The following is a 10035-nucleotide window of genomic DNA, read 5'->3' on the forward strand; positions in this document are numbered from 1 at the left end:
ATTCTGCACCATTCTACATGCACGTCAGTGCTTCCTTTAAGTGGTTTTTAAAATGAAGTACAGAAGAGCTGACGCATCAGCTGAAGGAGATGGGATTTGTGGACGTCATCAGCAGGAGATTTCCTCTCCCATGCTTGACCTGATGTTATGAGACTTTATAGGGTCTGGAGTTAATGTTGAGGAATCCCTGGGTAACTCCCTCATGACTGTAGACCCCTGTGCTGCCACCTCTGCTAGGTCTGTCCTGCCGGTGGTACAGAACATATCCGGGGTCGATGATGTTAGTGTCTAGGACATTGCCTGTGAGGTATGAATCTACAAATAGCAATATGTCAGGCAATAGCTTGACTAGTCTTTGGAACAGCTCCGCCAGTTTCAGTACATGCCCTTAGAGATCAAAAAGGAGAGCTGTGCAGGATTGTCAGCGTTGCATTTGCTGTTCTCATGTCCATTGTTTAAGTTAATGCTGGGTGATCAGTCTGACTTGATTTCCTTCTTTAGTCTTTGTAATGGTTTGATATGACTAAGTGGCCATTTCAGAGGGTAATTAAGAGACAACCACATACCTGTGGGTTTGGAGTCACATGTTGATCAGGCTAAGTAAGAATGGCAGATTCTTATCCCTAAAAGGTATTAATGAACTAGTGGTGGATATTTATGACAATCAGCAATGGTAATGTGGTCATCAATTGATTAACTTTTAATTCCACATTTTTATTGAATTCAAGTTTCACTATCTGCCACAAAGGGAGTGTGGCAGACCACTATACCATCATCTCCTCCACAATTCTGGAGTGCCCTGAGAAGATGCTCCCTGAGCTGCTGCTCTTCCTGTCTGTGGTGTGAGGTGGACTGTGCAATTTATATATAGTTTAATATCATTTATTGTAAATTTGGGTTTTTGATTTTTGAGTTAGCAGCATATGATTCTCTGTGTGTCTAATGTTAATTATTAACTTGAAAGTGTTTCTGTAGCCATGGTGATTTCCTTTAGAGAAGTTTTTGGGGCCTAACTTTTGAATTAATGGAGTTTTGTTTACTTTAGATTGTTTTATAATCCACCATTGGAAAAATGGAGATTTTTTTTAGCTTAAGGGAAATGCTCACAGCTGGGAGACTTTTAGCTTTACTTTGAGTCTTGAGCAGTCATGTGAGGTCCCTCAATGAAGATGCTTGTACAAACAAGTGCTCATGAGATGGGAAGGACATAGTAAAACTAGATTACCTTACAGTGAAGAGTTAAATACAGTCCAGGCCAGAAGTGTTAGGATAAATCCCTGAAGAGGTTACTTAAAATTGTGGATTTCTGAGCTCAGGTTTATAATAGCTCCAAGAAGAAGCTATCTACAATTCCAGACTATAAGTTAAAGTCACAAATCATATTTGAGACAGAGTTTCTGGTGTGAGGACTATACAAATGATAGTTTTTGGGTACTATACAAGATGTACTTTTGCACACTGTATCAGGCTTTGTGCTATGCAAGAGCTGTTATTTTTCTTTCAACTGAAAAAAGAGATTTTGGGAATATGCTTTTAGTATGTGTTTAATCTTTGAATTCCCATAATATGTAGTTAGTATGGTTTATTCTATTTTATCTTCATTTCTTTTGTTTATAAACTTCTGCTTCATTGCTCAAGCAAAATCTTCGGCATTCTGTGTTTATCTTTCAGTGAGAGATCACTTTATTAAAACCAAAACAAAGCAAAATATGATCTATCAAGCCAGACTCCAGTCTGAGATCTGACTTGTCTTGTAATAACTTGCTAACACCACTTGGTTTTTGCTAACAGTGTGGTTTGTTATCTCTCTTTGGAAATAGTCATTATCTGACATTTATGTGCTACATATGTTAACTCCTACTTGTCAGCTCAACCCTGGTTAATATCTAAGTCCTGCTGAAAGCTGACATGAACTCTTTTTCTCAGAAGAGCTGTGCATGAGATTGGATTCAGTTAAATCTGCAGGAAGCAGCCCTGTTCCTGATTTTACGACCAGAAGATCATTAATGAAACAGCTGAAGATGGTCAGATCAAGATCTCCAGAAGCACTGCCTTAGGGCAACACTGTTAGGCCTCTCCCAATCATGACCAGTTTCCCTCCCCACTGACCTCAGTTGTGACAGGTCTTCTCGGTGTTATATTCAGTCAATTGTCACTTTAATGTTGCTATCAAATTCTTTCATTTCTCTCGCGGATTTCAGTTTTAAGTCATTATGTCCAAATCCATTTGGAGGATGTAAGTGACACTGAATAATGGTAAGGAGAGTGAGAAATACTTCAGGTGGGAGTCAATAAAAAGCATCAACTCACAGAAAGAAAGAACTGAGTTGTAAAATGTAAAATCAAAACATCACTATATATTCTGAAATTCAGGGTAGTAAAAGGGAGCTTAGCTTTATTCCATTACTTAAAAGCAGTGGCCTTGGTCATAATTCTTTATTCATGATGGCTTACAGCTGTATTTTGCCGAATTGTTCACTTCAAAGTGTATCTGGTATATGCTGAATTAATAAATATGGAAACTATCATATCACCACAAAATTATGTTGTCCCTCTGTATCCGTCTTCTTATTATTTCATCTTCCAATTTTTTCCCAGTTTTCTTAAAGATGTTTGGAAATGTCCTTCCAAATTGAGAAGAAAATTAGGAGTAGTGTATAACAGCCAGACAGACTGGCAATGCCAAACTTAGACTATTGCTGATAATTAAAATTGGCTCATTTTGACCTGTGCTCTTGTTTCAGGGTCCTGATGTGCTCTACTACCTACAGTTAACAGTCTTCATGTAGGACTCAAACCCATGAGGGAGTGAACTTATATTTGGTGCCTCCTGATTTGATCACTGTATTTTTGGAGGAATATCCATGGAAAGCCCAGGTAGATGATGTAAATACCATTGCAGACAGAAGAATTTTGACCTGAAACAATGACTATTTTTCTGTCTCCATAGCTGGTGCCAGAACTGCTGAGTATTTCCATCATTTTCTGCTTTTATTTCTGATTTCCAAAATTCACAGTATTTGATTTTAAATTTTATTAAGCTCTTTTTGATTTTGAAACATTTTCCTTGGAAGATAGAGGTGACAGTCTGGATGAACCATTATAGACATAGATGGCTTGTGTGTCAGACAACTGTTCTAGTTAGAAAACACATCTACATTAAATATTGTCCTCGTCCAATAATTGCACATGTGGATTTTCCAGCTGGAGCCATTGGTGAGGCAGCAGCATCAGGATCCAAATGGATCATAAAATCATTTGTAACACGCTTTTGCCACTTCAAATGAAAGGAAAAGATGGTGCTTTATGTCACAGAGACCCCTAGCATTGACATAAAAATAATTTCCAGAGAACAAGGATAGTAATAACTCTCCAGAGAACATTTAGCTAGCTAGGCTATGATTTTTTTAACCCTTAAATAAACAGCTAAAGGATACCTCTCTATAATCTGAGTTTGAGAATAGAAACATGATCTTGAAATTGGTAATCTTCCAGTGTAGTAAATAGTGACTATGATAGTAACAGATTTCAGTATAACATAGGCAATCCGGTGAAATTGGCAGACACACAGCAGATATAATTAAAAATGCAAAGATATGAAGCGATGTACTTTGGGGGAAGCAACATTTGTTGCATTCACGAAAATAAATAGAATATCTCAATTCTATAACGTCATTGAATACAAAAGTAAGGAAGTCATCTGGTACCTACACAAGTGGCCAATCTTTTGAAGTCACTGGATTGGTGTATTCCTGAACACTACTTTTAGAAGGGAGAGCAAGGCTTTGTATGGACTAGAGATTAAACCAAGGATGAGAGATTCACTTATTTGGAGATATTAGAGAAGCTGGTATGTTCTGGAAAGTGTTATATGAAAGGATAATCAGTTTCCAAAGGTATGTCAAAAAAGACATTTGCACATTAATTTGAAAATAATAAATCTGTATGGTTATGAGAGGAAAAGCTGCTCTGAGAAACAAAATAAGCGATTCTTTCAAAGAATTTGTACAGGCACATCAGGCTGAATTACTCCCTTAACTGCTGTATATCTCTGATTCTATTTTAAACCTATTATTGTTGCTTTATTTCCTGAAACACAAACATTTCATGTCATTTGTGATCTTTTTGATTTAGATACATCTTTTAACAATGTATTCTTGACTTTGCAGTAGAAATAACAGTGAAATGAAAAATGATAATCACTATTAAAGTGTAAGCCAGACAGCAACTTTGACCAACAGCACAGAACTCAGAAAATTAACATCATGTGTCCTTCTCCTTTCAGAGTTTCACTATGATGGTTTCTCAAAGGGAGTCAAGGCTTTGTAATATATGGAACTGCCTGAAGTTTAATTGTAGTTACCACTAATGTTGGCAGGGAAAAAAGCTTGTCAATTCCAGTGTAAATAAATTTTTAATGACATGGTAAGTATTAGCTACTACCAAAGGATTAGATAGTATCAAAGGTTTGGTCATTTGGCCATGGGAATTGCAGGATTACAAGAACAGAGTAGGGGGTTGCGTCTGGGTGGGATGCTCTTCGGAGAGTTGGTGCAGTCTCAATGGGCCGAATGTCCTGCTTTCACACTGTGGGGATGCAATGAAACAAACCTCTCTGGCATTAACTTTTATAACTGTGGGCTCTCATTCATTTGAATTTTAATTGTTGTCAAAGACTTTTAAAAATCGAAACAATAAATACCCTTGCTTTTTTTTAATCTCTCTCTCAATTCTATCTTTCTTTGCCTCTAATTATTTTGCTTCCTATTATTATTTGGCTTTGAATTAACTGTGCTATCAACTATGGTAATTCATGGTGCAGACTGTTTACCCCTCAGTATCTTTAGTTCAGTTGGTTAAGCAGAGACCTAGTTCTTCATCCTGATCACACATATCTTAGATCTCCTGTAGGTGTTACTGAGTACAAGAGCCTGTAGAAAGGCTGAGTGGAAGTGGGAGTATAACGAATGTTGGTGCTGTTCATTCTCTGCCAGTATGTTTGTTTTTTCTTTACTGTTGGATTTGTCTGTCTCTCATAAATGGATAATTTTCTTGCATTTCTTGATTTTCTTACAGAACAAAATTTTCATGTAATTGTAGAAAGTGGCTGAAAGCCCCATTGTTGGTTTGCTGTCACATATCTATATGTCTTTGGGAAGAGATTACTGTGCAGAATAAAAGAAAAGTACATTTTTGTGCAAATATGTTGTTTTAAAGAAGAGATTTGTTGTGTACATTCTGTGCTTATGACTCAGTGTCTCATGAAAGTGAACATAGCAATGCATTATACAAAAACCTTGTAAAATAAAGAACTATTTATTGTGAGGTAATTGCAGTACAATTGTGGCTTTTTACAGATTGGTTTATATATATTTGGGATAAGAGTCTGGAAGCTTGGCTGGGCTTCATGCTGTTAATGAGGATCCTGCACATTGAGTTGACATTTGTGTACTGTGGAGTGCTTTCAGGATTCTTGGAAGAAACTCCAGTCTCTGAGGAGTATATCATTAAACATACAAAAAGCTAAAATTGTCAGTGATTGCATCAGCACAATAGATAACCAACTGCAAAACTGCAAACTAAGTAGTCATGAGTTTATATAAAATTCTTGATGAAATGAAAAGAGTGACATATTATAATCAAAAACATTGCTCATAAATTGGCTCTCCATATGACTTATTGGATTAATGTTCTGTGGCACAGAGCCATGCAGACCAGGAGAGTTACAGATTGACACTGTTGCCTGCGCTGAAATTGCTGAACCTGGTTGAAGCCACAATTGAGGAATTTCGATTAATCACCGTGATTCTGGACTACGAAGTGGGAGGTGGGAGAAGGGACAGGCGATGAAAATCAGCTATTGCTTCCACCAAAAATCACTGTTCGGTGACCAATACTAGAAGATGCTGATACGTAGTTATCAGATGAGTTTGACTCATAATGCTTCCTTGTCAGTACTCACTGTGGAAGTTTACACAAGAAGACTATCTCATGATGGGTCGTTGAGACTTCAAAAAAGCTTATCCTACAGAGAAACACCGCCTTCAGGAGCAAAGGAAAGAGCATTAGAGAAAAAAAAAATGATTTTTGTGTTTTAAATTCTACTGTATTTGTAGAATGCAGTATTATTATTTGACCCACTGTGTAGCTGCTGTGAGAAGCCTATGGACTATACCTACCAAAGTCTTCTTCCCTATTTTAAGTTTCAACCTGCACCCCTTTGAGCAGTCTCAGACTGGTCAAGCAACAGCCTGACATAGTCATACTCACGGAATCATATCTTACAGACTATGTCCCAAACATCCCCATCACCATCTCTGGATATATATCCTGTCTCACCAGACAGGTGGCAGCACAGTGGTATACAGTCAAGAGGGTGTTGCCCTGGGAGTCCTCAACATTGACCCTGGACCCCATGAAGTCTCATGGCTTCAGGTTAAACATCAGCAAGAAAACCTCCTGCTGATTACCACAAACTGTCCTACCTCAGCTGATGAATCAGTACTACTCCATGTTGAACAGCACTTAGAGGAAGCACGGAGGATGGCAAGGGCACAAAATGTACTCTGAGTGGGGGATTTCAATGTCCACAACAAAAAGTGGCTCAGCAGTAGTACCACTGATCGGGTCCTAAAGGACATAGCTGCTAGACTGGATCTGTGGCAGGTGGTGAGAAAAAAACATACTCGACCTCATCCTTACCCATCTGCCAGCTGCAGATGCATCTGTCCTTGACAGTATCGGTAAGAGGGACCACTGCACCGTCCTCATGGAGACGAAGTCCTACCTTCACATTGAGAATATCCTCCATCGTGTTGCATGGCACAATCATCGTGCTAAATGGGATGGACTTCAAACAGATGTAGTAACTCAAAACTGGGCATCCATGAGGCACTGTGGGCCATCAACAGCAGCAGAATTGTACTCCAGCACAATCTGTAATCTCATGGCCCAATATTTCCCCCACTCAACCATTACCATCAAACCAGGGGATCAATCCTGGTTCAATGGAGAGTGCAGGGGGGCAAGCCAGGAGCAGCACCAGACATACCTAAACATGAGGTATCAACCTGGTGAAGCCACCAAACAGGACTACTTGCATGCCATACAGCAAAAGCAGCAAGTGATAGATAGAGCTAAGTGATCCCACAACCAACCGATCAGATCTAAGCTCTGCAGTCCTGCCACATCCCGTAGTGAATGGTGGTGGATGATTAAACAACTCACTGGAGGAGGACGCTCCACAAATATCCCCATCCTCAATGACGGAAAAGCCCAGCACAACAGTGCAAAACATAAGGCTGAAGCATTCGCAGCAATCTTCAGCCTGAAGTGCCAAGTGGATGATCCATCTCGGCCTCCTCAATTGGTCCCCAGCATTACAGATACCAATCTTCAGCCAATTCAATTCACTCCACATGGTATTAAGAAACAGTTGGAGACACTGGATACTGCAAAGGCTACGGGCCCTGGCAACATTCTGGCAACAGTACTGAAGACTTGTGCTCCAGAACTTGCCGCTCCCCTAGCCAAGCTGTTCCAATATAGTTACAACACTGGTATCTACCCGACAAAGTGGAAGATTGCCCAAGTATGTCCTGTATATAAAAAGCTGGACAAATCCAACTCAGCCAATTACCGCTCCATCAGTCTACTGTCGATCATCAGTAATGTGATGGAAGGTGTCACCAACAGTGGACAGCTTGTGTTAGGTCAAGGAGGCAGGGATGAGAGATACTGTTATACATGGGATGAGCCTGGGTGATGTTAAAACTGGTGCAGTCAGTGTTTAGGCCATCAGGCTGTGGGCTCCCAAGGCAGAATATGAGGTGTTGCTCCTCAAGTTGCGGGTGGTGTCACTATGACACTGGAGGAGGCCCAGGATGGACATGTCACCCAGGGAGTTGGGGAGGTGGGGAGTTAAAATGGCTGGCGACCGGAAGGTGTTGTTGTTTGTGGTCTACAGAGCACAGATACTCTACGAAACACAATGGCACCACCCGTAAATTGGAGGAGCAAGCCTCATATTCTGCCTCGGAAGCCTACACATGGATTTCACAAGTTTTAAAATCTTCCCACCCCTGGCCTCATCCCATGGTCAACCCTCCCTCTCATCTCCACCTCCTTGACCTGACACAACCTGTCCGCCTTCTCTCCCACCTATCTGCCCCACCCATCCCACTGACCAATCCCCACCACTGCCTACCTACACTCACCTATCACCATCTCACCCACCTTCCTTCTCCAGTCCCACTCCTCCTCTCTCTGTTTATTTCCCAGCTCCCTTCCTCCTTTCCATTTCTGAAGAAGGCTCCCGGCCCGAAACATCAACTTTCCTGCTCCTCTGATGCTGCCTAGCCAGCTGTGTGCCTCCTGCTCTACACTGCGTTGTCTCTGACTCCAGCATCGGCAGTTCTTGCTATCTCCAAGTTGATACAATGAATTTTTGCTGAGCCTAATAACTCACGCTGCTGACACTGACTTTACCTGTAAGGTGCAGCAGCAGGGACTATCCACTTTGACGAGTCTAAATGTGAGTTACAGAGCACGGAACAATGAGTTGAATCATGCACCATGTTTCAAAAGGAGTAAGGAAACTTTTAGCAAACCTTTGCTTTGGCTGTTCTAAATGTAAGTACTAAATCAATTGGAATTACTGACTCAGTTTTAGAAGAGAGTTAGAGTAACAGTTTTCATTCCTACACAGAAACAAAAAACTGGAGCAAGAATAGGCCATTCAGCCTTTCAAACCTGCTTCACCATTCACATCAGTTCTATGACCCTTTGATCTTTAGCTCATAAATTCTGTTTCTGACGCCACCTCTCTCACTGACAACTGAAGAAGGAGTGAGACTCCAAAAGCTTGTTTCTTCAAATAAACCTGTTGGACTATAATATAGTGTCGTGTGATTTTTGACCTTCACTATTCAATAGGATCATGGCTGATCCTCTAACCCAATGGCATATTCCTGCTTTCTGCTCAAATCAAAAGATGGTTTTAAAATCAAGAAATGTATCTATCTCGTCCTGATTATTTACAAGGCACATTCCAAGTAAAAATATTTTCACAAGTTTTACTGAATTTATTAAATTTATCACAGCAACTGCAGAAGCAACAATACTTAATGAAGCAGTGTTTTTTCTGTTTGTCTTCCTTGGGATGCCAGTTCACAACATTCTTCCACTGGGCATAGATGTTTCGTTGTGTTCTGTTGACTGAGTTTTCCTTCTGTCTTTAGTCTTTCTCCATGTACCCATGCTAGTTACTACCTCCTGTGCACATTCAGAGCATCTGCAGTTCCTACTATCTCTGAAACAATTTTAACCCCACTGCGAAGCTTCTCCTAAGGATGCCTACCTTGATGAAATTACCCTCCTCCCTCCGGAAAGACTTCAGAGGATCTCTCTCCCACTGCAACTCTTCGTACCACCCCCGCCTCTTTGACCTGTCTGTCTCCTCTCCACCTATCTTCTCCTTTATCCACCTTCTATCCGCCTCCCCCTCTCTGCCTATTTATTTCAGAAACCCCCTTCCCCTCCCTCATTTCTGAAGAAGGGTCTAGGCCCGAAACGTCAGCCTTCCTGCTCCTCTGATGCTGCTTGGCCCGCTGTGTTCATCCAGCTCTACACCTTGTTATCCCTTATACTCTGAAGTCTAATTGCTTCATGGACAGTGCATGAAAATCATTGTCAATCTCAGACTGGCTAGATAGTGAATATTCAATTCCTGATCGGTAACTTTAAAAGCAACTTTTATTCAAGTGACTGCACTTTCTATTGCCTCTGGATTTATTCTTCAATGTTCCAGACACTTGTCAAGATTTTCGTAAATGAGTGAATTGAATTGAATCATTTATTGTGACATGTATTCACTATAAAATAGAGTGAAAATTGTGCACCATCGCCGTACATAGGAGCCATTCAAATTAACTCAGAATAAAATTTTAAAAAAACGTTTAAGGAGAATCCAACATTTTCTTCCGCTCCGGGCTACACCAGCCCACACCATGTCACTGAGAGTGTCCCGCTCCAGGC

The sequence above is a fragment of the Rhincodon typus genome, chromosome 6 (genome assembly GCF_021869965.1).
Source record: "Rhincodon typus isolate 14 chromosome 6, sRhiTyp1.1, whole genome shotgun sequence".
Lineage (NCBI taxonomy): Eukaryota > Metazoa > Chordata > Chondrichthyes > Orectolobiformes > Rhincodontidae > Rhincodon > Rhincodon typus.